At 41.6% G+C, this 14,177-nt stretch overlaps 1 protein-coding gene across 4 annotated transcripts in view; it reads left to right on the top strand.

The window, feature by feature from the left end:
• The first annotated feature begins 4,121 nt into the window (after window positions 1-4,121).
• Window positions 4,122-14,177, top strand: part of PATJ (PATJ crumbs cell polarity complex component) — a 361,962-nt gene continuing 351,906 nt past the window's right edge. For all 4 annotated transcript variants that reach the window (XM_019449080.2, XM_019449079.2, XM_019449078.2 and 1 more), the window contains exon 1: window positions 4,122-4,232. The gene's annotated coding sequence lies outside the window, so the exon portion shown is untranslated. The remainder of the gene's footprint in view (window positions 4,233-14,177) is intronic.

The raw sequence follows: 14,177 nt of genomic DNA, 5'->3' as shown, positions 1-14,177 counted from the left end.
TAAGTGACTGATATTTTTAAATGTTCATTTTTTTCAATCCTATATTCTTAACCCTATTTTGGGTTATTTATCCTTTCCCATTTACCTTGCTATCATGATTTCTTCCTTTCTCTCTCTCTTTTTAAATATTTATTTATTTTTGAGAGAGAGGGAGAGTGCACAAGTTGGGGAGGGACAGAGAGAGAGAGACAGGGAGACACGTATCTGAAGCAGGCTCCACACTCTGAGCTGTCAGCACAGAGCCTGACAGTGGGCTCAAACCCACAAGCTTCAAGATCATGACTGGAGCTGAAGTCGGATGCTTAATCAACTGAGCCACCCAGGGGCCCCCTCTCCTTTTTTTTTTTTTTTTTTTTTTTTTTTGTTTAGTGTTTATTTTATTTTTGAGAGAGAGCATGACTGAGGAAGGGTGGAGAAAGAGGGGGACAGAGGACCTGAGGGGGGCTCTGAAGTGGGCTCCAACTCAAGAATAGTGGTTGAGATCAGACCTGAGGCGAAGTCTGATACTCAACAAACTGAGCCACCCAGGCACCCCCTTCCTCTTTGTGATCCTAGGCCGTCTCTCCAAGTTTGTCCATTCATTTTTTATACTGCTTCTGATTAATCTTTCATCAAAAAAGAAAAACCTATATCATATTCAAAATCTTATTCAACATCCTATGTAAGTTCCTTGGCATTGTTGACCTCAAAAATAAAACGGCCAGTTATTTTGCTAGAAAATGTTTTTGTTTTGTTTCGTTTTCTAGAAATAGCAGAGGAATTGCAATTTGAGACCTGCAAGCTATGGCAAACCATAGTCAAATCAAGAGAACAAAAGAGATGAATGGTACTCTACAGAAAAATGAGAAAGTTGGGAGGGGTTGCTTTGAACAAAGGTCCATTGGAGAAGAATGGAGTTCAGGGTGGTGATGGTTTCTCATTAGTTGACTTGTGGCAGTTACTCATTGGCTGGGCTGTTGCTGGGTGAGGAGAAAATCTTCCTCTTGCTGAGGTAGTAAAGTAGGCTTCTTTGGAGGGTCTGGAATTGACCTTAAGTTGATAGGGCATGAGCGCTTCTTCTTCAGGTCTCTCAGCTCTATTTTAAATATTTCCTTTATTCAGTTACACAGTATTTAGCCAAAGGAGTTGAAAACTTATGTGCACCCAAAACCCTGCACATAGATGTTTATGGCAGCTTTATTCATACTTGCCAAAATATGGAAGCAATTAAGATGTCCTTTAGTGGGTGTGCGCTCTTCAGCAGCACAAATTCTAAAATCAGAACAGTAAAGAGAAAATTAGCATGGCCCTGTGCAAAGATGCCTTTAGTAGGTGAATATATAAACTGTGGTACATCCAGACAATGGAATATTATTTATTGCTTTAAAAAGAAAGAGCTGTAAAGCCATTCGAAAACATGGAAGAATCTCAAATGCTTATTTCGAAGTAAAAGAAGCCAGTGTAAAAAGGCTATATACTATTTGATTCCAACTATTGGACATTTTGGAAAAGGTGAAACTACAGAGAGAATAAAAAGATCAGAGGCAGTCAGGAGTTGGAGGTAGCGTGGGGAATGAATAGGCAGAGTACAAGAGGAATTTTAAGGCAGTGAAAATACTCTGCATGATACTATAACTGTCACGATGCATTGATTTAATACAATTATATATAAGTATATATGCTTATATTTATATAAATACTTATATTAATACTATACATGTCACAATGCATTTATTTAAACCCATAGAGGATACAATATCAAGAGTGAACCTTAATGTAAACAATGGACTTTGGGTGATTTTGATGGGTCAACCTTAATGTAAAAAATGGACTTTGGGTGATTTTGATGGGTCAATGGAGGTTCATTAATTGTAGCAGGTATACCATTCTGGTGGGGGATGTTGATACAGGAGAAGGCTATGCATGTGTGGAAGAGACATTTGGGAAATCTGTCTTCCTTTCAATTTTGCTGTGACCCTAAAAGTTCTTTTTTAAAAAGTCTTTAAAAGAATAGACACCAGTCATTAAATGTTAAAATAGATAAATTCTATTCAAAATTTTTTCAGTGGTTCTTTAATTTCTTAGAGATGAAGGATAAAGGATAAAATTCCCTAATGAGAATTAGAAGGGTTAAGTCACTTGCTAAAGTCACATATTTTCAGAAATGGTGGAGTCAGATTTCAAGCTCAGATCTTCTGATTGCACAGAGGTGTTCTTAAAAATTTTGTCTGTCTTCGTTATTCTATGAATAAGACACTGGAGGGTTCTAGGAGGTTAAAACAAACACAAACCAACTCAGTGCCAGAAAATGTTCACCATAGAGTAAGCTCCTTAAAAATCGCTGAATAAATTTTCATTGACTAAAATGCAAAAAAAAAAAAAAAAAGTTTTCTTTAATTCCAGGAAAGAGTCAAAGGAAAGCTCACATTAACATAAAATGTGGAGAAAATTAGATTAGATGTGGTTAGAGGGATGTTTGCTGGAGTAGTCATGGAGGCAGCTTCTCTTTAGAGCAGAGACTTGAGTCTAGCCCTGGGGGAATGGTGGGGCTTGCAGGACATTCCACCCTTGGGAAAGAATAGGAATAAGCAACAGAAAAGCCCTGGTGTGGTGATGCAAAGGCCATTACCAGACTTGTTTGGCCAGAGTAGGATCTTGGAGATGTTAAGTGGGAGAATAGGTTGAAGAGTCAGCAAGAGGGGGGAGAATTTAGAAGATCTTGCATATTAAGAAGCTTCAACTTTGTTTCATGATCAATTCAAAGACATGTTATTTTGGGGGAAAGGGGAAATACATTCAAAACCACCATCACATGTTAGAGTAAGAAGAGACACAATGCTTGCAAAGTGATGCTTCAAGATTAATTGGTCCCCACCTGTATACTGCACCAGTGCCTTGGGAAACATTACCTTCTCCATTTTACCTTAATCCCAAACACCTGTAAAAAAATCTGTTTAGGTCCTAACAGATGATTTCAACAAGCATAACCTCTTTATCTTCCAGAAGTTCTAGGTTCATTCTATTTGGTAATCTAAGTTACTGTATAAATTTATTTCCCTTAATAGTTAGTTCCTAAGAGGCAGGGCCATGCTGCAATTGTGTATCTCTTTTTAGGAGGCCTAGGAAGCAATATATCCTTGAAAACAAGCAAACTAACAACACTATAAATTATATTACAACAAATGTTCTTATGTTGCAGGTGTTTTGTATATATACCTCATCTTCCTTGAGGACAGGTATCTCTTTTTTTTTTTTTTTTTTTTAACATTTTGTAAGCACTGTGCCTAACAAACACCGCATTTATTCAATGAATACAGACCTGAAGACTGATTTTTATGGTTAATGCATGGACTTTATTATACAAAGTAAAAGGCCTATCATAAAAATTCTTAGTTACATTAAAGAGAGTGGAATAAAGACAGGAGAATTGCAGGTTTTACACAGATCTTTCTCAAAGTCAAGTTACGGTAACAAGAATAAGAACGTTAAGATGTCTAGTGAAGTCAACACTGGACCTAGAGTCAGACGATCCCATGTGGTCCCAAACTTTGGGCAAATCACGTAACCTATCAGGAGCGCAGTTCTTCCATCAATTTCTTCACGAAGGAAAATGAGATCTGTATAAGCTAGTGCCCGGCATATTGCAGGAATACTCCATATTCCTTTATTTCCCAACTAAATTTCCCCAGGTATACTTCTTAGAATTTAATGTTGGGTCAGACGATAAAGAAAACACAAGGAAGATACGACGAAACAGAAAGGAGAGGGACCATGGAGGACTCAGCCGGTCTGACCAAGTTCTTTCATCATATCCTTCCATTTGCTCGACCTTGGGTCACGCTCTCCTCTTAGCCCTTCAACAACACCTGTCCGGCCGGATCTCCCCACCCCATTAGCGCCGACCGCCCCCACCACTTGGCATTTCACCTGCCCATGCGGCCCCCAGACCCCCCTCTTCCAGCATTTTTAACCTTCCCTCGCGCAGACGAACTCCACCTGCAGAAAACAGGGAAGCCCACCGCCCCCGCCCCCGCCCCCGCCCCCGCGCTCCCCTCCCGGGACTCGGCCTCCCAGTGCCCAGGCTCCCCCGCCCGCGCCACCCCGGCGCCCCGCCCCGGGCGGGGAGGGTCGGTGCGAGGGAAGGGCCTGCCAGGTGAGGCGCGGTCACCCAGGGCCTCTCACTTCCGCCCAGGTGAGGGAGGGCTGACGCCGAGCCGGCCCGCTCGCTCCCGCCCGCGCCGCTGCGGGACCAGGTAAAGCAGGGGTCCGGGCTGTGCGGGCGCGTGCGGTGCGGGGTGGTGGTCCCCGCGTCCAGAGGCCGGCGCGGGGCCGCTCGTCTTGCCGTGTGGAGCCCGCCTTCCCTGCAGCCGGCGCGCCCTCCGCCCGCCCTCCGGGAAGAGGTGCGCCCTGGAGACCCAGGGCGCCGCTGAGCGCCGCGCCAGGCCCGCGGAGGGTGCGGGGCGCCGTCCTCCCGCGCGGGGCCCTGGTGACCCCAACGTGGGCGTCCCCGCGGCTGGGTGCACAGCTCTCTGGGGGCACCCGGCAGCCGGCCGCGGTGCCGCCCCGCCTCAGCAGGCCCTGCCGGCCCTCAAATCTCGGCCCACTTCTGTTCCGGGATTGGCAGGGATCACAGTTTGCACCCAGATCGGTGCCTGCGCTTGGCCCCACAGCTGGGCGGAGTCTTCCTCCACTGGTGACGGTGAGAGGAGTGAACAGGTGGTGGCCTGCCACGGGGGTCCGGAGAAGAAGGGGGTTCCCAGATCTCGTCTGAGTGGACGACTTGGCCCTGGCCTCCTCTGGGTGCCCGGTGGTCACGTAGCCGCGTTCCCAGGACTGCGGTCAGGCTCGGGCTCTGCTCACCTCCCTTTTCAGATGGGGAGGATCAGATGGAAAGTACCGTGGCCTCCAGCCTTTGGGGGAATTTCTGGATTCCTGCTTTGAAGTCAAGCTCAGGAAAACATTTTCAAATCCTACCCCTTCCCCCACCCCAGGCGCCCCAGCCCGGCTAGCACACCTAGCAGGAGTGCCAAATTAATCTCCCCCAGGAGCGTTCGCTTGGCACTTTGTCGTATCTCCAGATGGTTCTTCTCACTTTGGATTCAAATTAGTTGTTTACTGGTTTGTCTCTGCGATTGAAAGAGTTCGACTTTCAGGGCCCTATGTCTCTAGCTAGCTTCTCAGCTGTATTTAGACTCTGGCCGTTGATAGCTATGCAACAAGTATGTGTTTCTTAAATTAATGAAGAAGCCTTCTGGAGACCTAGAAGAAGAAATCTCCGTTATGCCTAGAATGGTAACACCACATTCTAGGCTGTCTAAGCTCCTATTGGTTGCCAACTCATTTGTACACATTGTTTAAATTTTTGTTTTTTATTTTTTAATGTTACTTGTTTTTGAGAGAGAATCTGAAGCAGGCGCCCAGCTGTCAACACAGACCCAGACCCAAGGCTCGAACTCACAAACGGCAAGATGGTGACCTGAACCAACTGAGCCCCCCAGGCGCCCCTGTACACATCTTTTTTAGAAAAAAGCTAGTGGTTGTAAAAACTCAAATTGCTTCATTTTGCAGTATTGGAACCGGGGGATTGTGACTTTTAACTAAAATGAACTTGATGTTTCCCGGCCCCTGTGGCCTATATAAAGATTATTAAAAATTTAAAATAATTACAAAGTTAATAAATACCAGAGCTGGAAGGTACTTTCTGAGATAGAATTTGCAAACTATTCTGAAGAGATTTGCTCTTGCTAATTGAGATCCTGTTAACAGTCACATAAGATGACCTTAGCATTAGAATAATAGTTGTGTTTAAAAATTGAAAAGAAATTGTACTAAGCTCTTATCTGTGTTTAATACCCTAAATACGTTCATTAGTTTCTAAGTGAACTCTACTCCCAAGATGGGGCCAAAACTCATCACCTGGAGAGATCAAGAGTTTCATGCTCTATATGATGAGCCAAAAATGCAACCCTAAAGGCCTAAGTTTAAGTCATGTATGAATATTAAACTATAAACATCCTATATGCATCATAGAAAATTGAAGAGGATTTTTATAAAAGGAAGTAAAAGCATACACAAACCCACCTACCACTGGAAGTAACCACTAATAAAATTATGGTATATTGTCTTTGTTAGTATTCTTAAAAAGGGAAACCTGTGTATTTTCCCACAGTGACTTCACTTTTGGAACCTTGTGATTCTGAGATGGGTTCAGCATTCAGTAATCCTTGTAATTGCATTTTTACTTATAGGCTTTTGGGGCGCATGGGTGGCTCAGTCGGTTAAGCATCCAACTTTGGCTCAGGTCATGATCTCATAGTGGCTTCCAGCCCCATATTGCACTCTGTGCTGACAGCTCAGAGCCTGGAGCCTACTTTGGATTCTGTGTCTCCCTCTCTCTGCCCCTCCCCTGCTCACACTCTCTGTCTCTCTCAAAAAAGAAAGCAAACAAACAAACATTAAAAACAAAACAAAACACCTTTGTTACTGGAGGTGCCTGGGTTGCTCAGTCTGTTAAGGGACGACTCTTCATTTCAGCTCTGGTCTTACCTCCCCCTCTCTTTGCCCCTCCCTTCCTCACATGCTCTCTTGCTCTCAAAAACAAACATTAAAAAAACCTAAAAAACATTTAATACTAGTCCTTAAACTAAACAACTAAGTATTCTGAGTTTACTTGCTTTGTTAAAGTGTAACAAAAATACATTAGGTTGGTGAAATCAAAATTGGGTTTAATTTGTAAAGATTTTGTTCATCTTGGTAGTGTATTTTTGAGAGAATCATTCCGCCTTTATATTGTTTGACCATTGCTATGTTTTTCTCATACTCTGATGTTTTTGTGTAGATTTGGATGCCTTTTTTAAGCCCTCATTTTAGGTTCTGGTGCAAATAGAAATTTAGAGCCTGTCAATACACTTTAGTCACTGAGATGGATCTATGCTGAACATGAAGGGCTCATTTCTGTTTTGCTGTGCACAACGGTGTAGACTGGATTTTGGAGACATGGTATTGAGTCCATTTACCATATAACTTGGCAAGTCACATATCTCTGGTCCTCTGTTTTCTCATCTGTAAATGATCTACCTCACTGAGCTTGGGGGAGGTTGAAATTAAATCCTTTTAAGAATGTGTCTTGTAAACCGTGAGCCATTATTTCCCCACTTTGTGCTCCTCCACTGTGATGTTTAATTCTGATAAAATTAGGGAGTTGTGCTATTTTTATTGGGAAGAACTGAAGGTTGTGAGTTACTTTGATAAAAGGCATAGAGACCATATTAGCTGTTAAATAAACATCTTTGCTAAAAACACTGTACAGGGATCTTTCTGAAAAGCCATAGGTTAAAACTGCTGTCAACATGGTTAGCTACTTGTACATGTGACTATTGGGCACTTCAGATAGGGCCATTTGGGATGGTGATGTAAATGTAAAAATGCACGTCAAATTTTGCAGGTTTGGTGTAAAAAAAAGAACTTGTTATATTTATATATTGAAATGTTTGTATATTTTGGGTGAAGCAAAATATATTATTAAAATTAATTTTCCCTGGGGCGCCTGGGTGGCTCAGTCAGTTGAGTGCCAGACTTTGGCTCAGGTCATGATCTTGTGGTTCGTGAGTTCGAGCCCCACATGGGGCACACTGCTGTCAGTGCAGAGCCAGCTTCAGATTCTCTGTCCCCCCTCTCTGCCCCTGCCTCATTCGTGCTCTCTCAAAAATAAACATTAAAAAAAATTAAAATTAACTTACCCTGTTGCTTTTAACATTTTTCCTGCAGCTACTAGAAAAATTTAAATATTAAAAAAAAAAAAGATTACTTATGTGGCTCACATTGTTTTTCTATTGAACAGCACTGGGTTAGGATTCAGTATGAGTATGTTTATCCTTAAGAGGGTTTAGTTGACTGAAGCACTTACATTCCTACCTATAAACAGTTTTTTTTAATTGCCAAGTTATGGGCCTTCCCACTCCCCCTCCTTGTATATATTGCATTAGTGAACATTTTTATAGTTTAGTCTTCTGAGAAATAACCATTAATGAGTATATAGCAAAATCTCAGCTACAATAGTTTTTTTGAAGCCCTTAAAATATCTTAAATAATTTTGGTTGAAAAGAGATGTTAATAACAATAGTAGCTCTTATTCATTGAATGTACACTGTGTGCCAGGCTGAATGTTTTACAATACCTTATTTAGTCCTTCCAACTGTACATATGTAGTAGTTTTCATTAACTATTTTACAAATGAGGAATCTGAAGTATAGGGAAATTTAAACAACTGGCATAAGAACACAGAGCTGGTCCCAGCAGTAGAAACCAGGTCTCCATGATTTCAAAGTTCATAGGCTATAGAATCTTATTTTATGCATTGGTTATCGGATCAATACTGGAAAGGAGTATATTATTGAGGTAGGTATTTAGCTTCATCCTGTTTTTGTGTTTGTCACCAGTAGGAAACCATCCAAATACCCATCCACAGGAGATTGGGTGAAGAAATCATGGATTCCTAGAGTGGAATACTATATAGTAGTTATAGTAAATGAAAAGAAGCTATGTGTATCATCATGACTAATTTTATTTTATTTTTAGAAGACAAAGCTTGTGGTCAGAAAGGAGACATTTTTATTTATATCTTTAAATTTTATTTATTTTTATTTTAGAGAGTGTGCACGAGTGAGGGAGAGGGGCAGAGAGAGAGAGAAATAGAATCTCAAGCAGGCTCCCCGTTCAGTGCAGAACCTGATGTGGAATCAAGCCCCATGACCCTGGGATCATGACCTGAGCCGAAATCAAGAGTGGGCTGCTCAGCTGACTTGAGCCACCCAGGTGCTCCATGACTAAATCTTAACGTTGTAAAGTTAAGGTAAAACAAATTGCTGCAGGATAAATGTACAGTACGTTCACCATTCATATAGTTTAAAAACCATCGAACAGTAATGTTGTAAACAAACATGTTTACATGTAGTGTGTGTTTAAGAATTTCAGATTTGGGGTGCCTATGGTCCAGGTCATGATCTCATGGTGAGTTCGAGACCCACGTCAGGCTCTGTGCTGACAGGTCAGAGCCTGGAGCCTACTTTGGATTCTGTGTCTCCCACTGTCTCTGCCCCTCCCCCACTGTGCTCTGTCTCTTATCTCTCTCTCTCTCAAAAATAAGCATAAAAGAAAAATCTTTAAAGAATTTCAGACTTGAGGGGTGCCTGAGTGGCTCAGTCGGTTAAGCGTCCGACTTCAACTCAGGTCATGATCTCATGGTTCACGGGTTTGAGCCCTGCATCGGGCTCTGTACTGACAGTTCAGAGCCTGGAGCCTGCTTTAGATTCTGTGCTTCCCTGTCTCTCTGGTCCTCCCTGACTCATGCTGTTTCTCTCTCTCTCTCTCTCTCTCTCTCTCTCAAAAATAAACATTAAAAAAAATTTTTTTTTTAAAAAAAAGGAAGAATTTCAGGTTTAAGGGGCTCCTGGGTGACTCAGTCGGTTAAGCTTTCTACTTCAGCCCAGGTCATAATCTCACAGTTGTTGAGTTCAAACCTCCGCATTGGTCTCTGCTGACAGCTCAGAGCCTGGAGCCTGCTTAGGATTCTGTGTCTCCCTCTCTCTCTGCCCCTCCCCTGCTCTCACTCTGTCTCTGTCTCTCTCTCTCAAAAATAAACATTAAAAAAAAAAAGAATTTCAGATTTTAATTCTGTTTATGTTATGTTGATGACATGCATTTGTGAAGCTGTCTTCAGGTTAAAAGAAATTAGTGGGAGCATTTGGATGGCTCAGTCAGTTAAGCCACCAACTCTTGGTTTCTGCTCAGGTCATGATGTTTCACAGTTTGTGAGACTGATCCCCACGTTGGGCTCTGCACTGACAGCAGGGAGCCTGCTTGGGATTCATTCTCTCTCCCTCTCTCCCCCTCTCCCTCTCTCCCTCTCTCCCTCTCTCCCTCTCTCCCCTTCTCCCTCTCCCCCTCTCCCCCTCTCCCCCCTCCCCCTCTCCCCCTCTCCCCCTCTCCCCCTCTCCCCCTCTCCCCCTCTCCCCCTCTCCCCCTCTCCCCCTCTCCCCCTCTCCCTCTCTCTGCCTCTTCCCCGCATGTGCAAGCTTTCTCTCAAAATAAATAAACTTTAAAAACAAAACAAAAATTAGTAAAATTTCCATGAGATGAGCATTCTCTTATGTTGGCCTTACTCGAAAAACAAAACCAGAGTCCCGTACTTTTGGCGTTTTGCACATCTTGCCTAGCTGGTAGGTAGCTTTCAGGTGCAGAACGTTTTTCATTTAGCTTTGGCCACTAACTGATGGGCGTGACTTTGACAATAGGGACAGGGTGGGGCTTCTGCCTTGAGTAGGGTAGTCGGTGCCCTAGGAGTTACTTTCTGGAGATTTTAATGAAGCTCCCAGGCAGAGCATGGTAGGAGAGGAAGATGAGTTGGGGGGTACATTGACAGACATTTTCTCTCTGTTGTGAAATATCTGACTCCTGTTTTTAAAATCATTAACAGTTGACCTTCCCTCCTCCCAAGGTGAAATTTCCCCTTTGTTGTTTTGAAATTGTAGGAAGGTTTCTGCATCTGCAATATGGGGCGATAATACTACGTTGTTAATTAAGATAAATGAGATGTTTTACAGAATGAAAGGCCTTGGATTTGGTGCATAGTAAACACCAAAAGTTGAGTTACCTGATTTAGTGACTGATAAAATGGATTGGGAAAAAGGTCAGGAGGAAAAGGGAGGGTGAACATTGGTGGGACGGGTGTCCAAAGCCTAGTTTTGTCTATTTCACAATTTGCTGCGACTGTTTTGAGTATCCCAAGCATGTCAAAAATGCCACGACCATATTTCTGGAGAGAAAGGCATACAGCCTACAGTGTAGGGAGAATTGAACAGATTATTTGAGGTGGAAACTAATCATTTATGAATGCCTGGGTCTTTTCAGTGAGGGACTGGCTATACAGAGATCCATAAGGGTGAACATTGCCCTGATTTGGTTTTTCTTGTTTTTGTCAATTATTAGAGAAAACTGCCACCATCAGAAATACAAAAGCGTACTATAAAACAGTTTAACTTCACTCTCACACGATAGCCAATCACAGAGAGTATTGATATGCATTGATTAACTGAATAGTTCAATAAGAAAATTAGTATATCGCCAGCTGAATAATTCTGGAGAACTGACTCAATTTTCAGTTCTGATTCTGAGTTTAACATGGTATCATTTATCTTCAACTTCTATATATTCTGAATAGCATTAAATGGACTTAATTAAAAAAATTTTAATGTTTATTTTTGAGAAACAGAGCATGAGGGGGGAGGGGCAGAGAGGGGGAGACACAGAATCTGAAGCACAGAGCTAGAGGCAGGGCTCAAACCCATGAACCCTGAGATCATGACCTGAGCTGAAGTCAGACGCTTAGCCAACTGAGCCACCCAGGTGCCCCTAAGTGGACTTAATTAAGGATTGGCTATGGCTTAAGCATATGACCCCCAAATATCAAGATCTTTCTGGAATTTGTATATGTTTTCAGAATTCCAAGAATATCGTGTTTTGACAGCAGCCAAAAATACATTATCATTTACATTTAAAGGGTTTACAAAAGGCCTTGTCATTTGATAGGGGCACACGACTTTGACAACTGTCTTGAATCTGCATTAGCATGATAGCAGATGTGTTTACTTTGGCTAGGAGAGTTTGTTTTCCATTCAATTGATACCTTACAAATACTGAGCTTTGAGAACAAAAGGCATGATAATTAGATAACCACCTGGGCTTTGTACTCCTAAGGAAGCAATAGAAACTTAGTTGCTCTTGACCTTCTAATTTTGAGCAACTTCTGAAATCATGACTTTGTTTTTACAGTTAATAGCTTTTAGATTGTTCAAACTCCCTGGTTGGCTCTGGGGAATTCCCAGTGAGGCCTTTCATTGTGATCTCCCAATTCACATCTGCAGTTAGATGCTGAATACCTGTACTTTGCCAAGCTGACTGCCAGTGATCTTTTTTCCCTCCAAATTTGTCCCGGTGTGTTCTATTCCATGTGCTGTTGGGAATCTGAAAAGTGTGTTTACCGGGGTCCTTAGTTTGGTTAAATTCTTGAACTGAGGAGATTAATAAATCTATTCAATAAGTTTCCTCCACCTGGAAATTTAAGTCAAATTACATTTCTATCTCTGCATCAGCTTTTTTTTTTTTCACATACTCCATTAATTGTTAATGGCTAAAGGCATGGGTATTAAAAAAAAAAGCCACAATATTATAATAATTTCCTTCAGTGAAATCCTACAGTGAACCAGACATGAAAAATTCATGGCTCAAACTCACTTGATCAATGATGGAGTGGAAGCTGAGCATAATAACTACTTCTCTGGAGGCTGTACGACTATGAGGACAGCGGCACACTGTGGCATTTTAATGTCTAGGCTATGACTGATTTTAGGTGGTCTATCTCTGACAAGCTAGACTCCACTTTACCACGTTTAAACAAACTGGAGATTCCTTGCTGTAAGCCTTATTTCTTAGCCTAGTCGAATAGATCAAAGTTGTTTGGTTGAAGATTTCTTAGGACCATGAAATGAGAGGCCATTTAGCCTACGTGCTGATTACTGGATGTTCAGCTCTAGAGTTATGGCATTTCTTCCTTCTGTCGTCATATGCTCTTAAGGCTTTAGTGGCCTTCCCTAGATATTCCCTAACACGATGGAATGGTAGTAATTTTCCGGTAATCCTTCCAGTAATTAAATATGAGTCAGAGGGTTGGATGACCACCCATTGTCTACCCTTAACGTTTCCTGAAGCATACTCTACCACCATGGTTTCCAAAATGCACAGGATGATTCAATTGGGAAGATGGGAAGATGACAAGAAAACCTTACTTTTTTAGTGCTTTTATCTTACTGTCATGGTATTTTTTATTTTATTTATGTTTTAAAACATATGACATGTAAATAATAGTGATATGTGTTTATAATTATAAAAAATAAGGTGAATAGTCAACATATTTTCACTGATGGGAATGTTTGAATACCACTAATCTATCCTATTACCAGAATTACCTTTTTAAAAAGAAATCTGGACTCAATACTTCCCTACTTAAAAGCCTTTAATTACTTCCTGTTGCTTACAGGATAAAGACCAGTCTACTTAACATTATTTACAAGGACCCTCTCAAAGTCTATTTAAGTCTGTGCTTCTTAAACTGTCAGTAGTAAGAGATCAGGGTTCCCCTGCACCCCCAGTCTTTCAAGGACTGATATTTTTGTAACATAATTTGTTAGAAAAGTGAATTGTTAGAACAAGGAGATTTTTTAAAAAGTCAAGTTTTTATTACTACATTGAATAAACATGACTGTGCCACACTGCATGGTTTTTAAGTACCAATTTTGGTACTTATCCCTTTGTGAGCCAAACATCAATTTGCAGTCCACATCTGCAGTAAAAACAAAACAAGCCAACTATTTTTTTGTCCTGTTTTCAGAGACTTTATATACAATACATCATTTAAAGCTGGTTAATATTCTTATGGAGAATCATGTATTTTTATGCCTGTGTACAGCTCCAATTGTGATCTCTAGGCTATAGCAGCCTCAGGGTAACATGGGAACTTTGTTTGAAATGCAAATTCTCTGGCTCACTTCAGACCTGCACAATCAGAAACTCTGGAGGGTAGCCCCCCGCCCCCCCAACTTGTGTTTCAACAAGCCATCCAGGTGATTCTGATGCCTGCTAAAATTTGAGAACCACTGACCAAGGGCATCCCTATATTTCATTCAAACTGTAACACTTAAAATTTTTTTTAATTCTGTAACTGGGAGTTTGTACCTTTTTAATCTTCTGTTTACCCATCCCTCCACCCACCTCCCCTCTGGCAACCATCAGTTTGTTCTCTGTATTTAAGAGGTTGTTGTTGTTGTTACTCATTTTTTTAGATTCCATTTGTCTTTCTTTGACTTATTTCACTTAGCATAATAAGCTTTGGGTCCATCCCAATGGGAGGGTCGAATTCTTTTTTATGGCTGAGTAATATCCATTGTGTGTGTGTGTGTGTGTGTGTGTGCGCATGTGTGCGCATGTGTGCGCGCGTGCTACGTCTTTTCTATCCATTCACAACTGCAACACTTTTGCCAGTGAAATGAAACACTGTCAATGATGCTGGGTAATCTGAAACTATCTTGGGCAAATGGTCACTCTCCTCTTACACCCTATTCTCTTTAAGAGAAGTTTCTACTGTG

Source organism: Panthera pardus, unplaced genomic scaffold, assembly GCF_024362965.1.
Source record: "Panthera pardus isolate Hobbes unplaced genomic scaffold, ASM2436296v1 HiC_scaffold_11, whole genome shotgun sequence".
In the NCBI taxonomy this organism is placed as follows: Eukaryota; Metazoa; Chordata; class Mammalia; order Carnivora; family Felidae; genus Panthera; species Panthera pardus.
This window is presented reverse-complemented; position numbering and strand designations above follow the sequence as displayed.